The 19,874-nt window shown below is 40.3% G+C and overlaps 1 non-coding gene across 1 annotated transcript; it reads right to left on the reverse strand.

The window, feature by feature from the left end:
* Nucleotides 1-4,327: 4,327 nt before the first annotated feature.
* Nucleotides 4,328-4,480, reverse strand: LOC148090562 (U4atac minor spliceosomal RNA). The gene has a single exon (XR_015713788.1). It is a non-coding gene; the product is annotated as a U4atac minor spliceosomal RNA (small nuclear RNA).
* Nucleotides 4,481-19,874: the final 15,394 nt, after the last annotated feature.

The following is a 19,874-nucleotide window of genomic DNA, read 5'->3' on the forward strand; positions in this document are numbered from 1 at the left end:
AGAGATTTTACTTTATGATAAAATTTAGGATATGATAGTAGCATAAAGAACTGAGATGAGCCTGGCCGGGTGTGGCTCAGCGGTTGAGCGTCAACCTAGGATCCAGGCGATCGGGGTTCGATTCCCGGTCAGGGCACATGCCCGGGTTGCGGGCTGCAGCCGATCAATGACTCTCTCATCATTGATGTTTCTATATCTCTCCATCTCCTTTCCTCTCTCTGAAATCAATAAAGATATATTTTTTAAAAAAAGAAAGAAAGAAAAAAAGAACTGAGATGAGTGGATGAAAAGGACATAGAGATAAGGTCATGGAAAAGGGACCAGGTTGTTTGATAGGTTGAATATTGAATTTATCCATAAAGATGGAAGGAGTTGCGATGAAGAGGACTGTGAGCCAAGTGCCAAAGTTATAAATGTATGAAGGGGTGTGTCTTGTAGGTTTGTAGGTGACAGTGATGAAGAAAGGTAGAGCCAAATGGCAGAAGCCTGAAAGGACCATGGCTCTTTTATGATAGAGGGGGGGTGTCAGTTGGCAGCAGTACTGTGGAATCATAGTGACACCATCTTTATGTCTCCACTCTGCTGTATTTGGGGAGTATAAGAATGAACAGCTTCACTGCAGAGGGCTGATATAGAAGTAGGGTGACTGGGCATAGCTAGGGTTGAGTTAAGGCAGGAAGAGAAAAGCATATTCAGAAAAATTGAGAACGTAAGAGAGCCTGTGTGTCACAGAGCAGAAGTTCCGAGGAGCATGCTGTAAGGTTCTGAAGGAGCACGGAGAAGGGGTATAAAGCAGTAGGGCAAAGGAGAGGAATCCAGAGCACTAGAGAGGAAAAGTGAGAAAATGTATTGATCTAGGCAGTGGAGAGGAAAGGAGAGACTGGAGGACACTAGATTGTGAAGATAGTAAATCCTGACCATAGGTTAAAGGACACTAATACCGTCAATTCTGTTGCAGACTAGTAAAGAAACTCCAAAGCCAGCCTAATGGGCCATGTGTTTCTGGCCCTAGAAACTTCAAGAACCCTCATGCTGTAGGGGTAGATGCAAGGGTATGCTTAGTGCGTTGGGTCTGGGGTAGTGGAGAGGATGCTGCATGGTCAGGTACTGTTTCTAACCGATGGTGCTTCTGTGGATGGGGATCAGTGTTGGCAAGTGCACGATCCTGGGAGTTGGCTGTGGGGGTAAGTGCAATGGAGGAAATGTTATAAGGAGTTAATTTACTTTCAGAGAGTTTAAATAACTTGCCAAGGTCGCAGCTGACAAGCGGCAGAGCTGAGACTCAGAATAAGATCTGTAAAAATATGTATTTCAAAATAAAAAGTTTTTTAAAAGGTTTAAAAAAATCATCTATGTAATTCTGAACCACCGCACTGACTTTGCACACATAAAGGGATACCTACAAAAGAAAGAGTATGAAACTATTAATTCCCAAAACTGAATGCTAGAAGATAGCAGAGCAATTTCTGGCATTAGCTTACAGACAAGAGGCTTCTGAAACAAAATCAAAATTGACAGATCGCTAATAGGAGTTGTGTCACCAGAAAAAAACAAGCATTGAGAACAGGGGCTTATATCCGACTTAACCCAGCATGGCAGGGAGTCCTAGCTCCTCTGGAAATCCCCAGGCTCTAGGAGAAAGATGCCAGCTCCAGCCAGAGGTACACTGATGTATCCATACTGTCCTCCTAGGACTGTCCCTGAAGGACAAGGACAAGGGAAATCTGCCAGGGGGCAGATTTGCTGGCAAGAGACTTGTTTCCCTTCAAGGATGTAATCCAACAACTGATGACAATGCGAGTCACTCTTCTGTCAATGTGCCCTGCTGAATACAATATATGCACTGAACAGATGATGCTGAACTAAAGATTTCTTTTTTATTTTTTATATTAGAAGTCTTGTGGTGGTAGCACTGTTTTTCTCCCACTATTTTGATGAGTCAATCTTCCGAGTCTCCCAGGAATTTGTTTATTTTGGTACAATTTTTATGGTATTAAGATGATGTGCTTGTCAGAAGACCCAGGGATAATGGAATCTTTCTCCAGACCACTGTCAACACTTCCTATGAAGTTCCATGGAGCAAAATATACAGGGGAAAATAACAAATGAAAAAATATGATGCAGCTCCGAATGCCTGCTAGCTTGATAGCACCTATTCCTACAATGGTAGGATCCCGGCTCCACCTCAAAGTATTGCCCAGTTATTTCTCCTTTTAAGGCTCCCTGTCATGCTCCATCCTGGTCATTCTCCCAAATATTATCCAATATCCTAACTTTTAACATTTTAGATGAGTTTTGCCTGTTTTGAACTTTATATAAATGGAATTATATAGGATGATATAGTCTTTTATCTCTGGTTTCTTTTGATAAACATTATTTGTGAGATTCAACCTTTTTGTGTGTAACAGTAGTTTATTTATTATCATTATTATAGAGTTTTACATCTTGTAATACACTTTTTTGTTAAAATGAGGAAAATTTCAAAGGAGACTTTTAAAAATCATTGATATGAGAGGGGAAGAAAGTGCCAATGACTGACTTCTGATTTGATAGAGCAAACTCACAAGTAATTATTTAAAGCCTTTAGTAACACAGACATGTCAATTGCAACATTATTACCAGGGCAAAAATTTATCAAATAAATTTTACATGTTTATTTTAGAGGCTATTTTCACAGTACATGACCACAATTTCTCAAGTTTTGGAATGATAAGGGTGTACGAATGTTATTTCCAAGGCTAGAATATAACAATTCATAACAGCAGTGTAATACATATAAGCCTATTTTGCACAGAGAAATAAAACTTATATTCTTGTGAATGGTTTAAACCTAACTATTTTTCAAATCAGTTTCTTTTAAATAGTTTGGGATGAAGAATGGTAACTCTATAGCTACAGAGGAAAGGGGACAACTTCTACATTTCTGAGACTCTGTTTTTAAAAATAATATTTTTATTGTGAAATAAAACATGATAATGAAAACCACATGTATCAAATGTGTGGCTAAATGAATTATTATAAGGTGGAAACCATGCAAGTATAAACTAGAACTTTGCCAGTCACCCAAGAAGCCCCTTTCATGTGACACACCCTATTCACAGACACTCCTGTCCCCAATAAGAAACCATTATCCTGACATAATAATTGCTTCCTTGAAATTTTTTGTAGTTTTATCACTCAAATGTGAATTCCTAGACACTATGGTTGAATATTGTCCACAAATCTATAGATTTCCTCCATCCATTTCACTTTATCATTTATATTTATACTAATAATACTACCAATATAATTACTGGATATATTAAAGCATTTTTGGCACATTTTCTCCCCATTTGCCTCTAACACCAATTTTAAAAATAGAGCACATAGCCTACATAATACCCTCTCCCACTTAACCCACATTGATTTTTAGTTCTACAATAATTATATATTTAATGCTCACAACCAGTTCTTATATCTGGTTATAAACATATATCTAGAGCTGGTTCTCTGGTAGATTCTTCTTCAGGAAAAGCTCATGGGAATGATAGTCTCTGAGTCATGCATATCGATGTTTCTTTGTTATTAATACTTGAAAGTCAATTTTGCTGGATGTAAAATCCTTAGCTCACACTTTATTTCTTTAATATGGTAAATGTAACCCCATTTTCCTTTGGTATGAATGTTTGTGTTGAAAAGTCCAATGATAATCTAAATTTCTTTTTGTTAAGCTTGGGGCCCCCACATGGAAGCGCTCCAAAACGATCTAAATTTCTTTTCTTTTTTTAAAGCTTTTCCTGTCTTTTTAAAAATATATATATCTTTATTGATTTCAGAGAGGAAGGGAGAGGAAGAGAGATAAAAACATCAATGATGAGTCATTGATTGGATGCCTGCTGCACGTCCTCCCCCTGGGGCTGGAGTCCGCAACCCAGGCATGTGCCCTGACTGGGAATCGAACCCCCATCTCCTGGATCATAGGTCCATGCTCAACCCCTGGGCCATGCCAGCTGAGCAAAGATCTAAATTTCTTAACTCCATAAGTCACAAGTTCTTTTTATCCATAAATGCACAAAATGTTTTCCCTTAAATAAATAGTCCAGTAATTTGGCTAGAATGTCTTAATTTTGGCCTATCTGGGTGAACACTGCCTAGTACACAGAATGCTATTTTAATGTGTAAGGGAGGGGCCACATGGTTCTACCCTTCCTGCATCTTGTTAGTTGAATGTTGGTGAGATGCTTGGCCTGGACGCCTCTTCCCCTAGCTCTTGGCATTCAGGTCTTCTTAGAGTTCTTTCATCAGCAATGCATAATTCTCATCATATAGATCTTATACACTTTTTTTTTTTTTTTTAATTTAAGGTGGGGGGGGCTGGGGGTGGGAGAGGAAGGGCCTCAGGGGCAGCCCAGGCGGGGGTGAATGTGTTGTTTAGGCGTTAGCAGTACTGCCCTCACTAACTGTTCATTGGACAGAAGAGGAACCCCAAGAAAAGGATGGTTGGATCTTATACACTCTTTGTTAGATATATACATAAGTATTTCATTTCCTTTAGAGCATTTGTAAAGCACCTTGCTTTATGTTTTGTTTGCTATTTCTTCATAGTCAGTATACAGAAATGCAAATGGCTTTTGTATGCTGATCCTGTATTGTGTGACCTTGCTAAACTCACTTATTAGTCTAGGAATTTTTAAATTTTTTTTAAAATTGCTTTTATTTATTTATTTTTAATTTTATTTATTTATTATTTGTTTATTTATTTATTTATTTATTTATTTATTTATTTATTCATTTAATATATCTTTATTGATTCAGAGAGAGGAAAGGAGAGGGAGAGAGAGAAACGTCAATGATGAGAGTCATTGATCGGCTGCAGCCCACAACACCGGCATGTGCCCTGACCAGGAATTGAACCCCAACCGCCTGGATCCTAGGTCGACGCTCAACCGCTGAGCCACACCCGGCCGGGCAGTCTAGGAATTTTTTGGTAGATTCCTTTCATTTTCTTTTTTTAAAAAAAAATTATCTTTATTGTTGAAAGTATTACAGATTTCACCCTTTTCTGTTCATTGACCCCCTCCACCCTGCTCCCGCTCCGCCCCCAGGCCTTCACCACACATTGTCTGTGTCCCTGGGTTATGTATATATGTATATAAGTTCTTTGGTTAATCTCTTCCTGTCCCCCCCAGCCCCGCCTTCCATCTGAGATTCCTCAGTCTGTTTCATTCTTCTATGTCTCTGGATCTATTTTGTTCATCAGTTAATTTTGTTCATTAGATTCCACATATGAGTGAGGTCATGTGACACTTGTCTTTCTCTGACTGGCTTATTTCCCTTAGCACAATACTCTCCAGGTCCCTGCATACTATCTCAAAGGGTAAGGGATCCTTCTTTTTTATAGCTGCATAGTATTCCATAGTGTAAATGTCCAAGAAGACGCAAGATATGATTTCAATCTTCTTGAACTTGTAGAGACTTATTTTGTGTCCTAACATGTGGTCTATCTTTGAGAATTATCCATATGCATTGAGGAGAATGCCTATTCTGCAGCTTTGGGGTGAAATGTTCTGTAAATGTCAATCAAATCCATCTGATATAGTGTGTCATTTAGAATCACTGTAAAAAATCCTTTTTTCCTTGTTGCTGCTCTGTTTGGGTGTTTTCTACTATCTTGTCTTCCAAATCTCTGATTTGTTCCTCTCCTTCATTTTAATCTGGTATTGATTCCTTCTAGTGTATTCTTCATTTTAGATATTGTAGTCTTCATTTCTGACTGGTTCTTTTTTATAGTTTCTATGTCCTTTTTATTTTACTCTCTTTAAGTTCTCACTGAGTTCATCCACTTTTCCTCTAAGTTCCTAAAGCATTGTTATAACCATTGTTTTGAACTCTGTATCGGGTAGCTTGCTTATCTCCATTTCATTTAGTTCTCTTTCTGGGGATTTCTCTTGTTCTTTCATTTGGAGCATACCTGTCTCCCCATTTTGGCTGCCGCTCTGTATTTGTTTCTGTGTATTAGGTAGATTTGCTATGCCTCCCAGTCTTGGTAGGGTGGCCTTATGTAGTATGTATCCTGTCAGGCTCAATGGTGCAGTCTCCCTGATCACCTGAGCTAGGTGCTCCAGGAATGTCCCTTGTGTGGGCTATGTGAGCCCTCCTGTTGTAGTTGAGTCTTGATTGCTATTGGTCCATCCGTGGGTGGGGTTTACTCTGGATTTGGCTGACAGTGAGGACCTATTTCAATCACACTATATGAGCTGCTGTGTGGGGGCTGACTCCAGAAATCAGAATTCACCTCAGCAGGGTCTCGTGCCTGCCAAGATCTCCCTTTGGGTATGCCACTTGTGGAGCTAATTGGGTTGTGCTCTGATGTGGTCTGAATCCCGCCACTGGGTGTGTTCATTCTGGGGCCTCTTGGAAGGGACTCTGGTGCTGACCAAGGTCTGCTGCTGCCTGCGATCAGCCCTGGGCTACCTGTTTGGAGCTAGAAATTGATCCACAGTTTGTTGCTGCCTGTGCTGGTTTTGGGTGTGCTGGGGAGGGGTTAAGTTGGGTACAAGCACCAGCCCAAGCCTGGGGGCTACTCAGCAAAAAGTCCAAGGCCCCCTGAGATCCAGCTCCATTTGCAAACTACCTGTTAGGCTCAGTCACTGGAACAGCCTCTGGTGATAGGCGAGTTGTGTGAGGTAATTTCTCAGTGAGCCGCCAGGTAGGGGCAAGTGGTGTTCACCAGAATGATACAGATTCAAACTTAGTATCAGAGAGGGGACTGAGACCACTCAGCAAAAGTCTCTGGGTTCACCAAGGCCAGCTGCCACCTGGCAAGTGCCTGTGGACCTTTGTGTTGGGGCCGGGTCTCAGGGATTCATCAGGGTGAGGCCAGCAGAGTTCATCAGGCCCAAGCAGATCAAGATTTGTCTGCGTGAAGGGAGGGTTCTGCATAGGAATGGTGGCACCAGTTGGACATGTGAGAAAAAAATGGCCCCTGCTCATACAACTAAGTCTCTCACTCTTCGAAATTCTTTCAAAAGAGTTTGCACCAAGGGCCCAGGCTGGCCACAGCCAGCAACTTTTCTGCCCTGTGCAAACTTGGCAAGGCAGGGCAACCAGGAGTCAGGAGGGCTAAAGGGTCCAGAGCCTGGGGCCACAAGAGTCATCCTATAGCCTGGTGCCTCAGTGACTGGCGTGGAGTTTTGTTCTGTTGAGACGAGTCAGGTGCTTTGGCAGGCCAGGAGTCTGGATCTGTGGGAGCTGGTCTGGAGTCTGGGTCCACAGGGGCTAGCCTGGCACTGGGCTCACCTGGAAGCCCGGGACCATGGGTACCCATTTGGAGCCTGATTTTATAAGGGCTGATTGGGAACCTGGGGCCATAGAAGCTGACAAGGCCACATGAGCCAGCTGGCACTGAGATATGCCAAGGCCCTAGTTTCATAAGAGCTCACTGGGAGCCTAATGCCATGAGAGCAAGGGCAGTGGCATGGGCCAGGAGCCTAAGTTTACAGGAGAATTCCAAGAGCCAAGGCCTTCAGGAGCTGCCCAGGTATACGAGCTGGTTGGCACTAGGGTGAGCTGGGAGTCAGGGATCATGGGAGCCCGCTAGGAGCCATCTGGTGCTATGGGAATAACTTAGGGTGACTGGAGTCAGCCAGTGCCCAGATGAGCGAGGGGCCAGGGTTAATGGGGCCCTATAGGAGCCTGGAGCCAAGGAAACCACCTGAGGCCATAAGAGTTGCCTGGGGTAGCTGGTGCCAGCAAGTGCTAGGGTGAGCCATGGGCCTGGGTTTGCAGGAGCCCACCTGAGGTTTAGTTCAGTGGAAGCCACCTGAGGCCATTGGAGCTAGCAAGTGCCAATGTAAGCTGGGGACCTGGCTTCATGGGAGCCTGCAGGGAGTCATTTAGGGTGGTTGGAGTCACCTTGGTGCTGCACCAGGCTGGCTCTTGGGTCCACATAAAGTCAGCTACTCACATCACTCTCCTCTCCTAAGGAGGGTGTCTATGTCCACTATGGGCTGCCCACGCTTGAGGGAGGGGTGATGGGAGTAATGTAAATTTATCTTTCCTACCCTCCTCAATTCATCTTTTATTATTTTTGTGCTTCACCAAGGTACTCTAATCCTTCATTTGAAATCCATAGCACTTGCAAAGCAATTTTCATGCATGAATAGTTGTTCAGATTGATGTTTCTCAGTGGGGACGAGCACTAGAAATTCCTACGCTTCTGTTTTGGTGACATCACTCCCTTCTACCTCTGGTTCTGACTGGAAAACACAGGGCAGTGCTAGGGTTTCAGCCCTGCTGTGGGCTGGTGACCCCTCCCACAGGTGGCCAATTACATCAAGGAACAATGGGATGGTGTGACCAGCAAGTACCCAGATGCCAACCCCAGTCCCAATGAGCAGTAGCAGTTCTGCCCTGTCGCCCTGTCTGGATCCCTAAGCTGCCCGTCTGCCAATCTCTGGATATTTGGCTCCCAACCTTCCCCTCCCTCCTTTCCCTGTTTGATATAGTCGTGGGATTTTGGCACAGCTGTCGAGCACAGAGGAACAGAGGTGGTGCTAGGTCTGGAGCAAAAGTTCCTAAACTACAGGGAGCATCCTGGCCTCTGGAGACTCATTTTAGAAGGAGGCAAGGCTGAATTTGATTCCAAAAGAGCTTAGTATGACAGCACCCCAGAGCTGAGCAAAGGTATCTAGGACCTCACAGTCCCTGTGCTGAAGGAGGAAGGAGAAAAAAAAAAAAAAGAATGTTGTAAGGAGAGAATTAACAGGTGTCTTATGCCCCAGGATTGGGGGCTTTAGGTGTTTTAGGCAATCCAAAATTACCCTCCTTCGTTCATTCATTCATGTACTCATTCACTCATGTATTCATTCATTTATGTATTCACCAGTTACATACTAAACACCCTCTATTTGTCAGGCTCTATGCTAGGAATACAGAGCTGAATCAGATATGATTTCTACCCTCTTATTAAGGAGATGCGCCTGGCCAGGCGTGGCTCAGCCTTTGAGCGTTGACCTAGGATCCAGGAGATCATGGTTTGATTCCCGGTCAGGGCACATGCCCAGGTTGCGGGCTCCATCCCCAGTCGGGGGTGTGCAGGAGGCAGCCGATCAATGACTCTCTCATCATTGATGTTTCTATCTCTCTCCCTCCTTCTCCCTAAAATCAATAAAGATATATTTTTAAAAAAAACAAAACCAAACATAGTTATTAAGGAGATGCAATACGGTCATGAATTACTGTGGTTAGCTTAATGTCACATGTATAGGTATTTGAGAAGAGGAAGATCATGTGTTTTGGGCAAATATAAAAGTCAATATCATTGTAATTTTGGTTTGTAATTCCACTTGTTATTTTCTACAAGATTTAAAACACAACTACATTAAAAGTTACAAATGTATGGTAGTGAGTACACAATATATAAAGATACAATTTGTGACATCGATAACATAACATATGTATGTGAAACTGATCTGTATAATACAGTTTTTGTGTGCAATTATAAGTTGGTACCAATTCAAATTACATCATTATAACTTTAGAATGTTATAATGTAATGTAATCACCATGATAACCACAAAAAGTCTATAGAACATACACAAAAATGAGAATGGTATCAAAACTTGGCACTACAAAATATTAACTAAATGCAAAGAAGGCAGTAATGGAGGAAGTGAGGACAGGAATCTATAAGACCTGCAGAAAACAAATAAAATGGCAAAAGGAAGTCTTTCCTTATCAGTAATTACTTTAAATATATGTGGATTAAACTCCCAAATCAAAAGGCATAGATTGGCAGGATGGATTTTTTTAAAGTATTATAAAATTGTACGCCTGAAATTTATGTAATGTTATTAACTGATGTTACCAAAAAAATAAAAAAATAAAAAACCAAAACCAAAACATGATCCACCAATATACTGTCTACAAGAGACTCACTTTAGATCTAAAGAAAAATAGGTTGAAATTTAAAAGGTAGAAAAAGATACACTATACAAATAGAAACCAAAAGAGCTGGAGTGGCTATAGTAATATCAGACAATATAGACTTTAAGGCAGAAACAATTATGGAAGAAAAATAAAGACATTATATATTGAAAAAAGGTTCAATTCCCCCAAAAGATATAACAATTATAAACATATATTCACCAAATATAAGAGCATCAAGATATATGAAGCAAATGTTGACAGAAATGAAGGGAGAAATAGAGAGTTCTACAATAATAGATGGATACTTAATGCCCCACTTAAAATAATGGGTATAATAACCAGACAGTAGAGCAATAAGGAAATAGAGAACTTGTACAACAATACAGACTAATTAAATCTAATAGATATGTACAGAACACTCCACCCAACAGAAGAATACAGAACACTCCACCCAACAGAAGAATACACATTGTCTCAAGTATATATGAAACACTCTCCATGATACATCATATATTAGACCATAAAACAAGTCTCAGTAGATTTTAAAAGATTGAAGTCATAGAAAGTATCTTTTCTAGTCATAAGGGAATGAAACTAGAAATCACTAAGAAAAGGAAAACTGGAAAATTTACAAATATATAAAAATTAAATATATTCTTCAACAACCAAAACAGAAATCACAAAGTAAATTTGAAAATACCTTGAGCCCGGCCGGGCGTGGCTCAGCGGTTGAGTGTTGACCTAGGATCCAGGCGATCGGGGGTTCAATTCCCGGTCAGGGCACATGCCCGGGTTGCGGGCTCGATCGATGACTCTCTCAACACTGATGTTTCTATCTCCCTCTCTCCCTCTCCTGTCCTCTCTCTGAAACCAATAAAGATATACTTTTTTTTAAAAAAAAGAAAATACCTTGAGACATATAAAACTGAAAATACAATTTGCCAAAACTTAAAGGGTGTAGTGAGAGCCATGCTAAGAGGGAAAGTTATAGCTGCAAATGCTTACATTAAACACTAGAAAGACCTCAAATCAATGACTTAATTTTATACTTTAAGGAACTAGAAATATAAGAGCAAACTAGACTAAAAGTTAGGAAAAGGAAGGCAATAATAATGATTAGTGTGGAGATAAGTAAAATAGAGAAGAGAAAAAGAAACAAACCAACACTTGATTAACTGAAAAGATGAACAAAATCAACAAACCTTTAGTTAGATTAACTGTGGAAAAAAGAGAGAAGATTCAGATTTCCAAAACTAGAAATGAAAGTGGGGACATTGATATCTATTTTACAGAAATAAAAGTGATTATTAAAGAGCGCTGTTAACAATTGTACACCAACAAATTGGATAACTAGATGGCACTGACAAATTTCCAGGAAAAAATAACACCTAGCAAGACTGAAATGTGAAGAAATAGAAAATCAAAATAGTTCTATAACTAGGAAGGAGATTAAATCAGTAAACCGGAACTTTCTTAGAAAGAAAAGCATTGGATCAGATTGCTTCAATGGCGAATTTGCCAAACACTTAAAGAATTAAGCTCATCCCAAAATCTGAAGGGGAAAAAACACTTCCTAAGTCATTCTAGAAATTCAGCATTACCCTGATACCAAAGCCAATGATATTGCAAGGAAAGAAAATTCAGACCAATATCCCTTATGAACATGGATGCAAAAATAATGAACAAAATACTAGCGAACCAAACTTAGCAACATATTAAAAGAATTATACACCATGACAAAGTGGGACTTATTCCTGGAACGCAAGGATGATTCAACACATGAAAATCAATGTACCTCACCACATTAACAGAATGAAGGGGGGAAAACCACATGTATATTTCAATTGCTACAGTAAAAACATTTTACAAAATCCAACACCCTTTCATGATAACAGTACTCAAGAAACTAATAATAGAAAAAAGTTTCTAAGTTCAATAAGGGCCCTATGTGAAAGGCTACAGCTAACATCATAATCACTGAAGAAAGACTGAAAGCTGCCCCCCTAAGATCAGGAATAAAACAAGGATTCCTGTTTTCACCACTTCTACTCAACATAAAAGTTGAATAGTCAACATGTAAGTTTTGCCAGAGCAATCAGGCAATAAAAAGAAACAAAAGGAGAGGATCAACATGGTGGATCTTCCTTGCAACGCCTCCGAGAACCAAACTGAACGTTACAACTAAATCGGGGAACGATCACCCTGAGTTACCGGATACTATCTGAGTGGGAGACTTTTAATCAAGGACTTCAGAAGCCACCTTGAAACTGGTAGAAAGAGTGGAGTCCCAAAAGGGCTGGCCCTGTTCCCACAGGCGGCAGGCCCCGCTTATGGAGGGATGTATCAGCTGTGGGAGGTTCCCCCTGAGAGGCGTGAAGCCTACGCCCCAGACCAGGTTCCCTAGCCCCGAGCACCAGAGCCAAGAATAGGCACCCAGGTGGCATCCAACCGCTAAAGGCTGCGGGGTTTCTGTCCGCCAAGGAGAGGCAGAGCCTGTTGGAGTCAAAGCCACCGGTTTAAAGGGCAAAAGCGCAAAATTTTTGTTCGCAGCTACTCACCCTGGGCTCGGTGGACGGAGGGCCGTGAGGACTGGAGTCTCCAGAGAGTTTGGGGTGGCTGGCTTTGGGGAGAGACTTGGGTGAGCGCAGCTAGGATCTTTGTGCTGGGTCATCCTCCCATACTGCAGCAGCCATTTTTCTTGGGAGGGACAATCCCATCGGAGCAGCATTAGCCTGGGGAAAAGCAATTACAGCCATCCTCTGGAATCCTGCTTGCCCCACCCTACATTTTAAGCCCTGCTGAGCAGTCAGCTGCATAGGCTGGGGTTTAGAAGGCTGGGCAGTCTCGAGGGTTGTCAGTGACCGGCTTTGGATGGGGCCATTCCCACCATTTTCCAGCGAACCTCAGGGAGAGTTCTGATAAAAATACTGCCCCGGTCCTTCTGGCGGACCTAACCTCTGGACTTCATAGGCCCCACCAATCTAACTACTAGGGGCTCCGCCCTGCTGACGTCAGGGAAAAATCCAGGTCAGACACAGACTTGTGGCTCAGGGGTGGGGCTAAGGGGGGGTATATGGGGGGGTATATACATACACCATCTTCCCTGAAGACTGAACAGCACCTCCCCCTCATAGGAGATCCAGTGGACCCATCCTCCAGATTCTGCCAGAGGCACTTTCAGAGACTAAGCCTAGTCAGTGACTAAGCCTGGCAGATTGCCAACAGGTGGAGGCAAGCAGAGGCAGATCCTGGGGCGCCTTGGGATATTTGCTGACCTTCCCCTGAGCCCTGTGCTGGTAAAAGCTGGCTTTGGAGTGCTGCTTGGTCTTTCCAATCTGCAGCCAAGCCCAGTGGAGACAACTGCACATGGTGGACCCCTTGTAGCTTCCACAGGTTGCCTGCCAAGGGCCAGGTGTGGACAGCATCTGACATTGGCTTGCACCAGAGAACCTCCCTGAGATCGGGAAACAGCACACCAGGTGGCTGGCTTCAGACAGCAGCAGAGCAGGAGCCAACAAGCTTCATTCTTTTGTATTTTATTCTTTTCTTTGTTATTTTTTTCTTTTTCTTGTTGTTTTTAAATTTTCTTCTCTTTTTCCTTCATATTTCTTATTTTTCTCTTTACTAACTCTATTTCCTTTTTCTTCTCTTATTCTTTATTTCCCATTTTTCTTTTCCTAATCTTTATTTTATTCTTTCTTTCCTTTCATATTTTTCCCCTTTATTTTTTCTTCTCTTATTCTTTTGTCTTCTATTACTTTTATTCTTTTTTCTTTTCTTATTATTTTTGTTGTTACTGTTTTATTATTGGTTTTTTTTTTGGTTTCATTTTCTGTTTTGTTTTGTCTTCTTTTGTTCTGTGAGCACCTAACAATACCTTGAGCGACATGGTTGAAGTTGAGCCTCAGTCACCCAGACTGAGGGTTGATACCACCCATGAAAGGACCAACAGCAATCAAAACCCAATTACAACAGGAGGGCTCACGTAACCCACACAAGGGACATTTCTAAAGCACCCACCTCAGGATATCAAGGAGACTGCACCACTGGGTCCTACAGCCAAAACTGAGAAACAAAGAAACAGGCTCCAAATGAAAGAACAGGAGGAATCTCCAGAAGAAGAACAAAATGAAATGCAGATAAACAATTTATCAGATATAGAGTTCAAAGTAATCATTATAAGGATGCTCAAGGAACTTACTGAGAATTATAAGAAACTTAGTGGGAACTACAAGAGCATGAAAAAGGACATAGAAACTACGAATAAGAACCAGTCAGAAATGAAGAATACCATATCTGACATCAAGAATACACTGGCAGGAATTAAAAGTAGGTTAAATGAAGCAGAAGATGAAATCAGTGATTTGGGAGATGAGGCAGAAAAAAACACCCAATTAGAGCAGCAAAAAGAAAAAAGAATTAGAATGAGGATAGTTTAAGGGTACTTTGTGACAACATGAAATGTAACAGCATCTGCATCATAGATGTACTGGAAGGAGAAAAAAGTCAGCAAGGGCCCGGCAAGGCCTGGCTCAGCGGTTGAGCGTCAACCTAGGATCCAGGAGATGGGGGTTTGATTCTCAGTCAGGGCACATGCCCAGGTTGCAGGCTAGGCAGCCAATCAATGACTCTCTCATCATTGATGTTTCTATCTCTCTCTCCCCCCTCCTTTCTTCTCTCTGAAATCAATAAAGATATGTTTAAAAAAAAAAAAAAGTCAGCAAGAGATAGAGAACCTGTTTGAATAAATAATGGCAGAAAACTTCCCTAATGTGGTAAAAAAAAAAAGTCACACAAGTTCTAGAAACACAGAGAGTCCCAATTAGGATGAACCCAAAGAAACTCACATCATTTTATCATAATTAAAATAGCAAAGTTAAAGACAAAGAAAGAATCTTAAAGTCAGCAAGATAGAAACAGTGAGTTACCTACAAGGGACTTCCTATTAGCTGTCAGCTGATTTCTCAGCAAAAAAACACTTCAGGCCAGAAGGGACTGGCGTGAAGTATTCAAAGTAATAAAAAGCAAGGACCTGAAACCAAGACTACTCTATCCAACAAGAACATCATTTAAAATTGAAAGTGAAATAAAGAGTTTCCCAGACCAAAAAAAAAAAAAAAAGGTTAAATGAGTTCATTACCACCAAACCAGCATTGCAGGAAATATTAAAGAGACTGCTTTAAAAAGAAGAAATAGGCCCTGGCCGGTTTGACTCAGTGGTTAGAGAGCTGGCCCACAGACTGAAGGGTCCCAGGTTAGATTCTGGCCAAGGGTATGTATCTCAGTTACAGGTCCTACCCCAGTAGGGGCGCATGTGAGAGGCAACCAATTGATGTGTTTCTCTCACATCAATGTCTCTCTCTCTCTCCTTTTCACTCTCTCTAACAAAAAAGGCAATGGAAAAAATATTCTTGAGTGAAGACCAAAAAAATAAATAAATAAAAAAGAAGAGGAAATAGAGAGGGAGGAATATAGGTATAAAGAAAAAGATGGCAATAAGTACCTATCAATAATAACCTTTGTCATTAATGTAAATGGACTAAATGCTCCAATCAAAAGACAAAGAGTAGCTGAATGGATAAGAAAATATGACCCAAATATATGCTGTTTACATGAGACCCACCTCAGAACAAAAGACTTACACAGGATGCGAGTGAAGAGATGGAAAAAAATATTCCGTGCAATTGGAAACAAATAAACAAAAAAAAGCTACTTATATCTGACAAATTAGATTTTAAAACTAATGCCATAAAACAGACAAAGAAGGATTGACCTAACAAGAGGACATAACCCTTGTAAACATACATGCACCCAATTTAGAAGCACCTAAATATATAAGAAAACACTTGATGGACCTTAAGGGAGAGATTGACAGCAATACAGCCATAGTAGGGGACTTTAAAGCTTTACAGTCATCACTAGATAGATCTTCCATACAAAAAATCCAAAAGGAAACAGTGATCTTAAATGACACACTAGATCAGATGGATTTAATTGATATTTTACAGAACATTTCATCCCAAAGCAGCAAAATATACATTTTTAAAATTCTTACCCGAAGGTATTTTTTCCATTAGTTTTTTTAGAGAGAGTGTAAGGGGTGGGGTGGGAGGAGAGAAACCATGATGTGAGAGAGAAATATCAGTTGGTTGCCTCTGGCGCACATACTGGACTGGGGCCGGAGACAAACCCGAAACCCAGATAAGTATCCTTGACAGGGAGTTGAACCTTTGACCCTTTGGTGTGCAGGCCAATGCTGAGCCAGACCGGCCAGGGCAGAATATACATTCTTATCAAATACACATGGAACATTTTCAAAGATAGACCACATGTTAGGACACAAAACAAATCTCTACAAGTTCAAGAAGATTGAAATCATATCAAGCATCTTCTTGAATCACAATGGCATGAAACTAGAAATAAACTACAATTTAAAAACTGAAAAACATTCAAACACATAAAGGCTAAATAGCATGTTATCAAACAATGAATGGGTTACCAGTGAGATCAAGGAAGAAATCAAAATTACCTGGAAACAAATGAAAATGAACACAAAACAACCCCAAATCTATGAGACACAGCGAAAGTGGTCCTGAAAGGGAAGTTCATAGCACTGCAGGCCTGTCTCAAAAAGCAAGAAAAATCTCAAACAAACAATCTAACCCTACACCTAAAAGAACTAGAAAAAGAATGACAAAGCCCAAAGTAAGTAGAAGGAAGGAAATAATAAAGATCAGAGAGGAAATAAATGACACAAAGACTAAAAATCAATACAAAAGATCAATGAAACCAAGAGCTGGTTCTTTGAAAACATAATCAAGATTGATGAACCTTTAAGCAGACTCATCAAAAAACAAAGAAAGGACCCAAATAAAATCAGAAATGAAAGTAACAACTGACATCACAGAAATACAAAGGTTTGTAAGGAAATACTATGAACAACTATACGCCAACAAATTGGACAACCTGGGAGAAATGGACAAATTCCTAGAAACATAATCTTCCTAAACTGAATCAGGAAGAATAAGAAAACCTGAGTAGACCGATAACAACTAATGAAATTGAAGCAGTAATAAAAAAAAAATCTCCCAGCAAACAAATGTCCTGGACCGGAGGCTTCAAAGGTGAATTTTAACAAACAGTCAAAGAAGAACTAACACTTATCCTCCTCAAATTATTCCAGAAAATTCAAGAGGAGTGAAGACTTCCAAGCTGTTTTTATGAGGTCAACATTATCCTAATCCCCAAACCAGATAAAGACACTACAAAAAAAGAAAATTATAAACCAGTAACCCTGATGAACACAGATCCTTAAAAAAATATTAGCAAATTGGATCCAGCAATACATTAAAAAGATCATACATCATGATCAAGTAGGATTGATTCTGGGGATGCAAGGTTGGTACAATATTCACAAATCAATAAATATGATCATCACAAAAACAAAATGAAAGAAAAAAATCGCATGATTATATCAATAGAGGCAGAAAAAACATTTGACAAAATCCAGCACTGATTTATGATAAAAACTCTCAGCAAAGTGGGAATAGAGGGAACATACCTCAACATAATAAAGGCCATATATGACAAACCTACAGCCAGCATCATACTCAATGGGCAAAAACTAAAACCATTTCCCTTAAAAACAGGAACAATACAGGGATGTCTGCTTTCACCACTTATTCAACATAGTGCTGGAAGTCCTAGCCACCATAATCAGATAAGAAGAAGAAATAAACAGCATCCAAATAGGAAAGGAGGAAGTAAAACTGTCATTATTCACAGATGGCATGATATTGTACATAGAAAACCCTAAAGACTCCACCAAAAACTACTAGATCTAATAAATGAATTCATTTAAAGTAGCAGGATACAAAATTAATATCCATAAATTGGTGGCATTTCTAAACACCAATAATGAACTATTGGAAAGAGAATCTAAGAAAATAATTTGATAGAGGAAGCAAAAACATAAAATGGAGTAGAAACAGTTTCTTCAATAAATGGTGTTGGGAAAATTAGACAGGTACATGCAAAAAAAATGTAAGTAGACCACCAACTTACACCATACACAAGAATAAACTCAAAATGGATAACAGACTTAAATGTAAGTCGTGAAAACATAAAAATCCTAGAAGAAAACAGAGGCAATAAAATCTCTGACATCTTCAGTAGCCATATTTTTGCCAATATATCTCCTAGGACAAGGGATACAAAGGGATAAATAAACAAATGGAACTACATCAAGATAAAAAGCTTCTGCACAGCACAAGAAACCATCAACAAAATGAAAAGAATACCCACTGCATGGGGAGAGCATATTTGCGAATGATACATCTGATAAGAGGATAATTTTCAAAATCTATAAAGAACTTATATACCTCTACATGAAGAAGATAAACAATCAGATTTAAAAATGGGCAAATGCCATGGATAGACACTTCTCTACAGAAGACATAGAGATGGCCAATAGGCATATAAACAGATGCTCAATGTCACTAATCATCAGAAAGATGCAAATTAAAACTATAATGGCCTGGCCAGCATGGTTCAGTGGTTGAGCATTGACCAGAAGATCTCAGTTCGATTCCTGGTCAGGGCATATGCCCAGGTCGTAGGGTCGATCCCCGGTAAGGGGTGTGCAGGAGGCAGCAGATCAATGACTCTCTCATTATTGACATTTCTATCTCTCTCTCTCCCTCTCCCTTCCTCTCTCTGAAATCAATAAAGACATATTTTTTTTAAAAAACCACAATGAAGTATCACCTCACACCTACCAGAATGGCTACCATCGACAAATCAACAAACAGTAAGTGTTGGTGAGCATGTGGAGAAAAGGGAATCCTAGTGCACTGTTGGTGAGAATGCAAAATGGGGCAACCACTGTGGAAAACAATATTGAGTTTCCTCAAAAAATTAAAAATGGAACTGCCTTTGACCCAGCAATCCCATTTCTGAGAATATATCCTAAGAATCCCAAAATACCAATCAGAAAGAATATATGCACCCCTAAGTTCATAGTAGTGTTATTTACAATAGTCAACTTCTGGAAAGAGCCCATGTACCCAGCAGTAGATGAGTGGATAAAAAAACTGTGGTACATTGTCCAAGCTGGCATGGCTCAGTGGTTAGAGTGTTGGCTTGCATACCAGAGAGTCTCACGTTCAATTCCTCATCAAGGGCATGTATCTGGGTTGCAGGTTCGATCCCCAGCCCCAGTCAGGGTGAGTGTGGGAGGCAACCAATTAATGTGTTTCTTTCACATCCATGTTTCTCTCCCTCCTCTCTCTCTCCTCTCCTTCCCCTCCCTTCCACTGTCTCTAAAAAAATCAATGGAAATAAATACCCTCCAGTGAGGATTAACAGCAACCAAAAAAGCTGTGGTACATTTACACAAAGGAATACTATGTGGCAGTAAAAAATAAGATAATCTTACCCTTTATGATAGCATGAATGGACCTGGGGATTATTATGCTAAGTGTAATGTGCCAGTCAGAGAAAGACAAATACCATATGATTTCACTTATATGTGGAATCTAGTGAGCAAATAAACTGATGAACAAAATAGAACCAGAGGAATGGATACATGGCACAGACTGATAAAGTTCAGAGGGGAGGTGGGTGGGGCAACTGGATAAAAGAAGGTGAAGAGAGTATCCAAAGAACATATGTAAATAGCTCATGGACACAAACAACAGTGTGGTGAAGGCTAGGGGAGGGGTGGTGGGGGCTGGGTGGAGGTGATCAAGAGGGGGGAAAATAGGGTACACCTGTAATAGTGTTAACAATAAAAAAAAAATAACAGGCATCTAAAATGCAAAGGAGGAATGAAAACTATTTCTGTTCACAGATGACCTGATGCTATATGTACAAACCTTAATTTTTCACACACTCCTGAAACTTATTAGAGGTAATAAGCAAATTCAGCAGGCTTTTAGGAACAATATCAACATGCAAAAATCAGT

Source organism: Miniopterus natalensis, chromosome X (assembly GCF_054644295.1).
Source record: "Miniopterus natalensis isolate mMinNat1 chromosome X, mMinNat1.hap1, whole genome shotgun sequence".
Lineage (NCBI taxonomy): Eukaryota > Metazoa > Chordata > Mammalia > Chiroptera > Miniopteridae > Miniopterus > Miniopterus natalensis.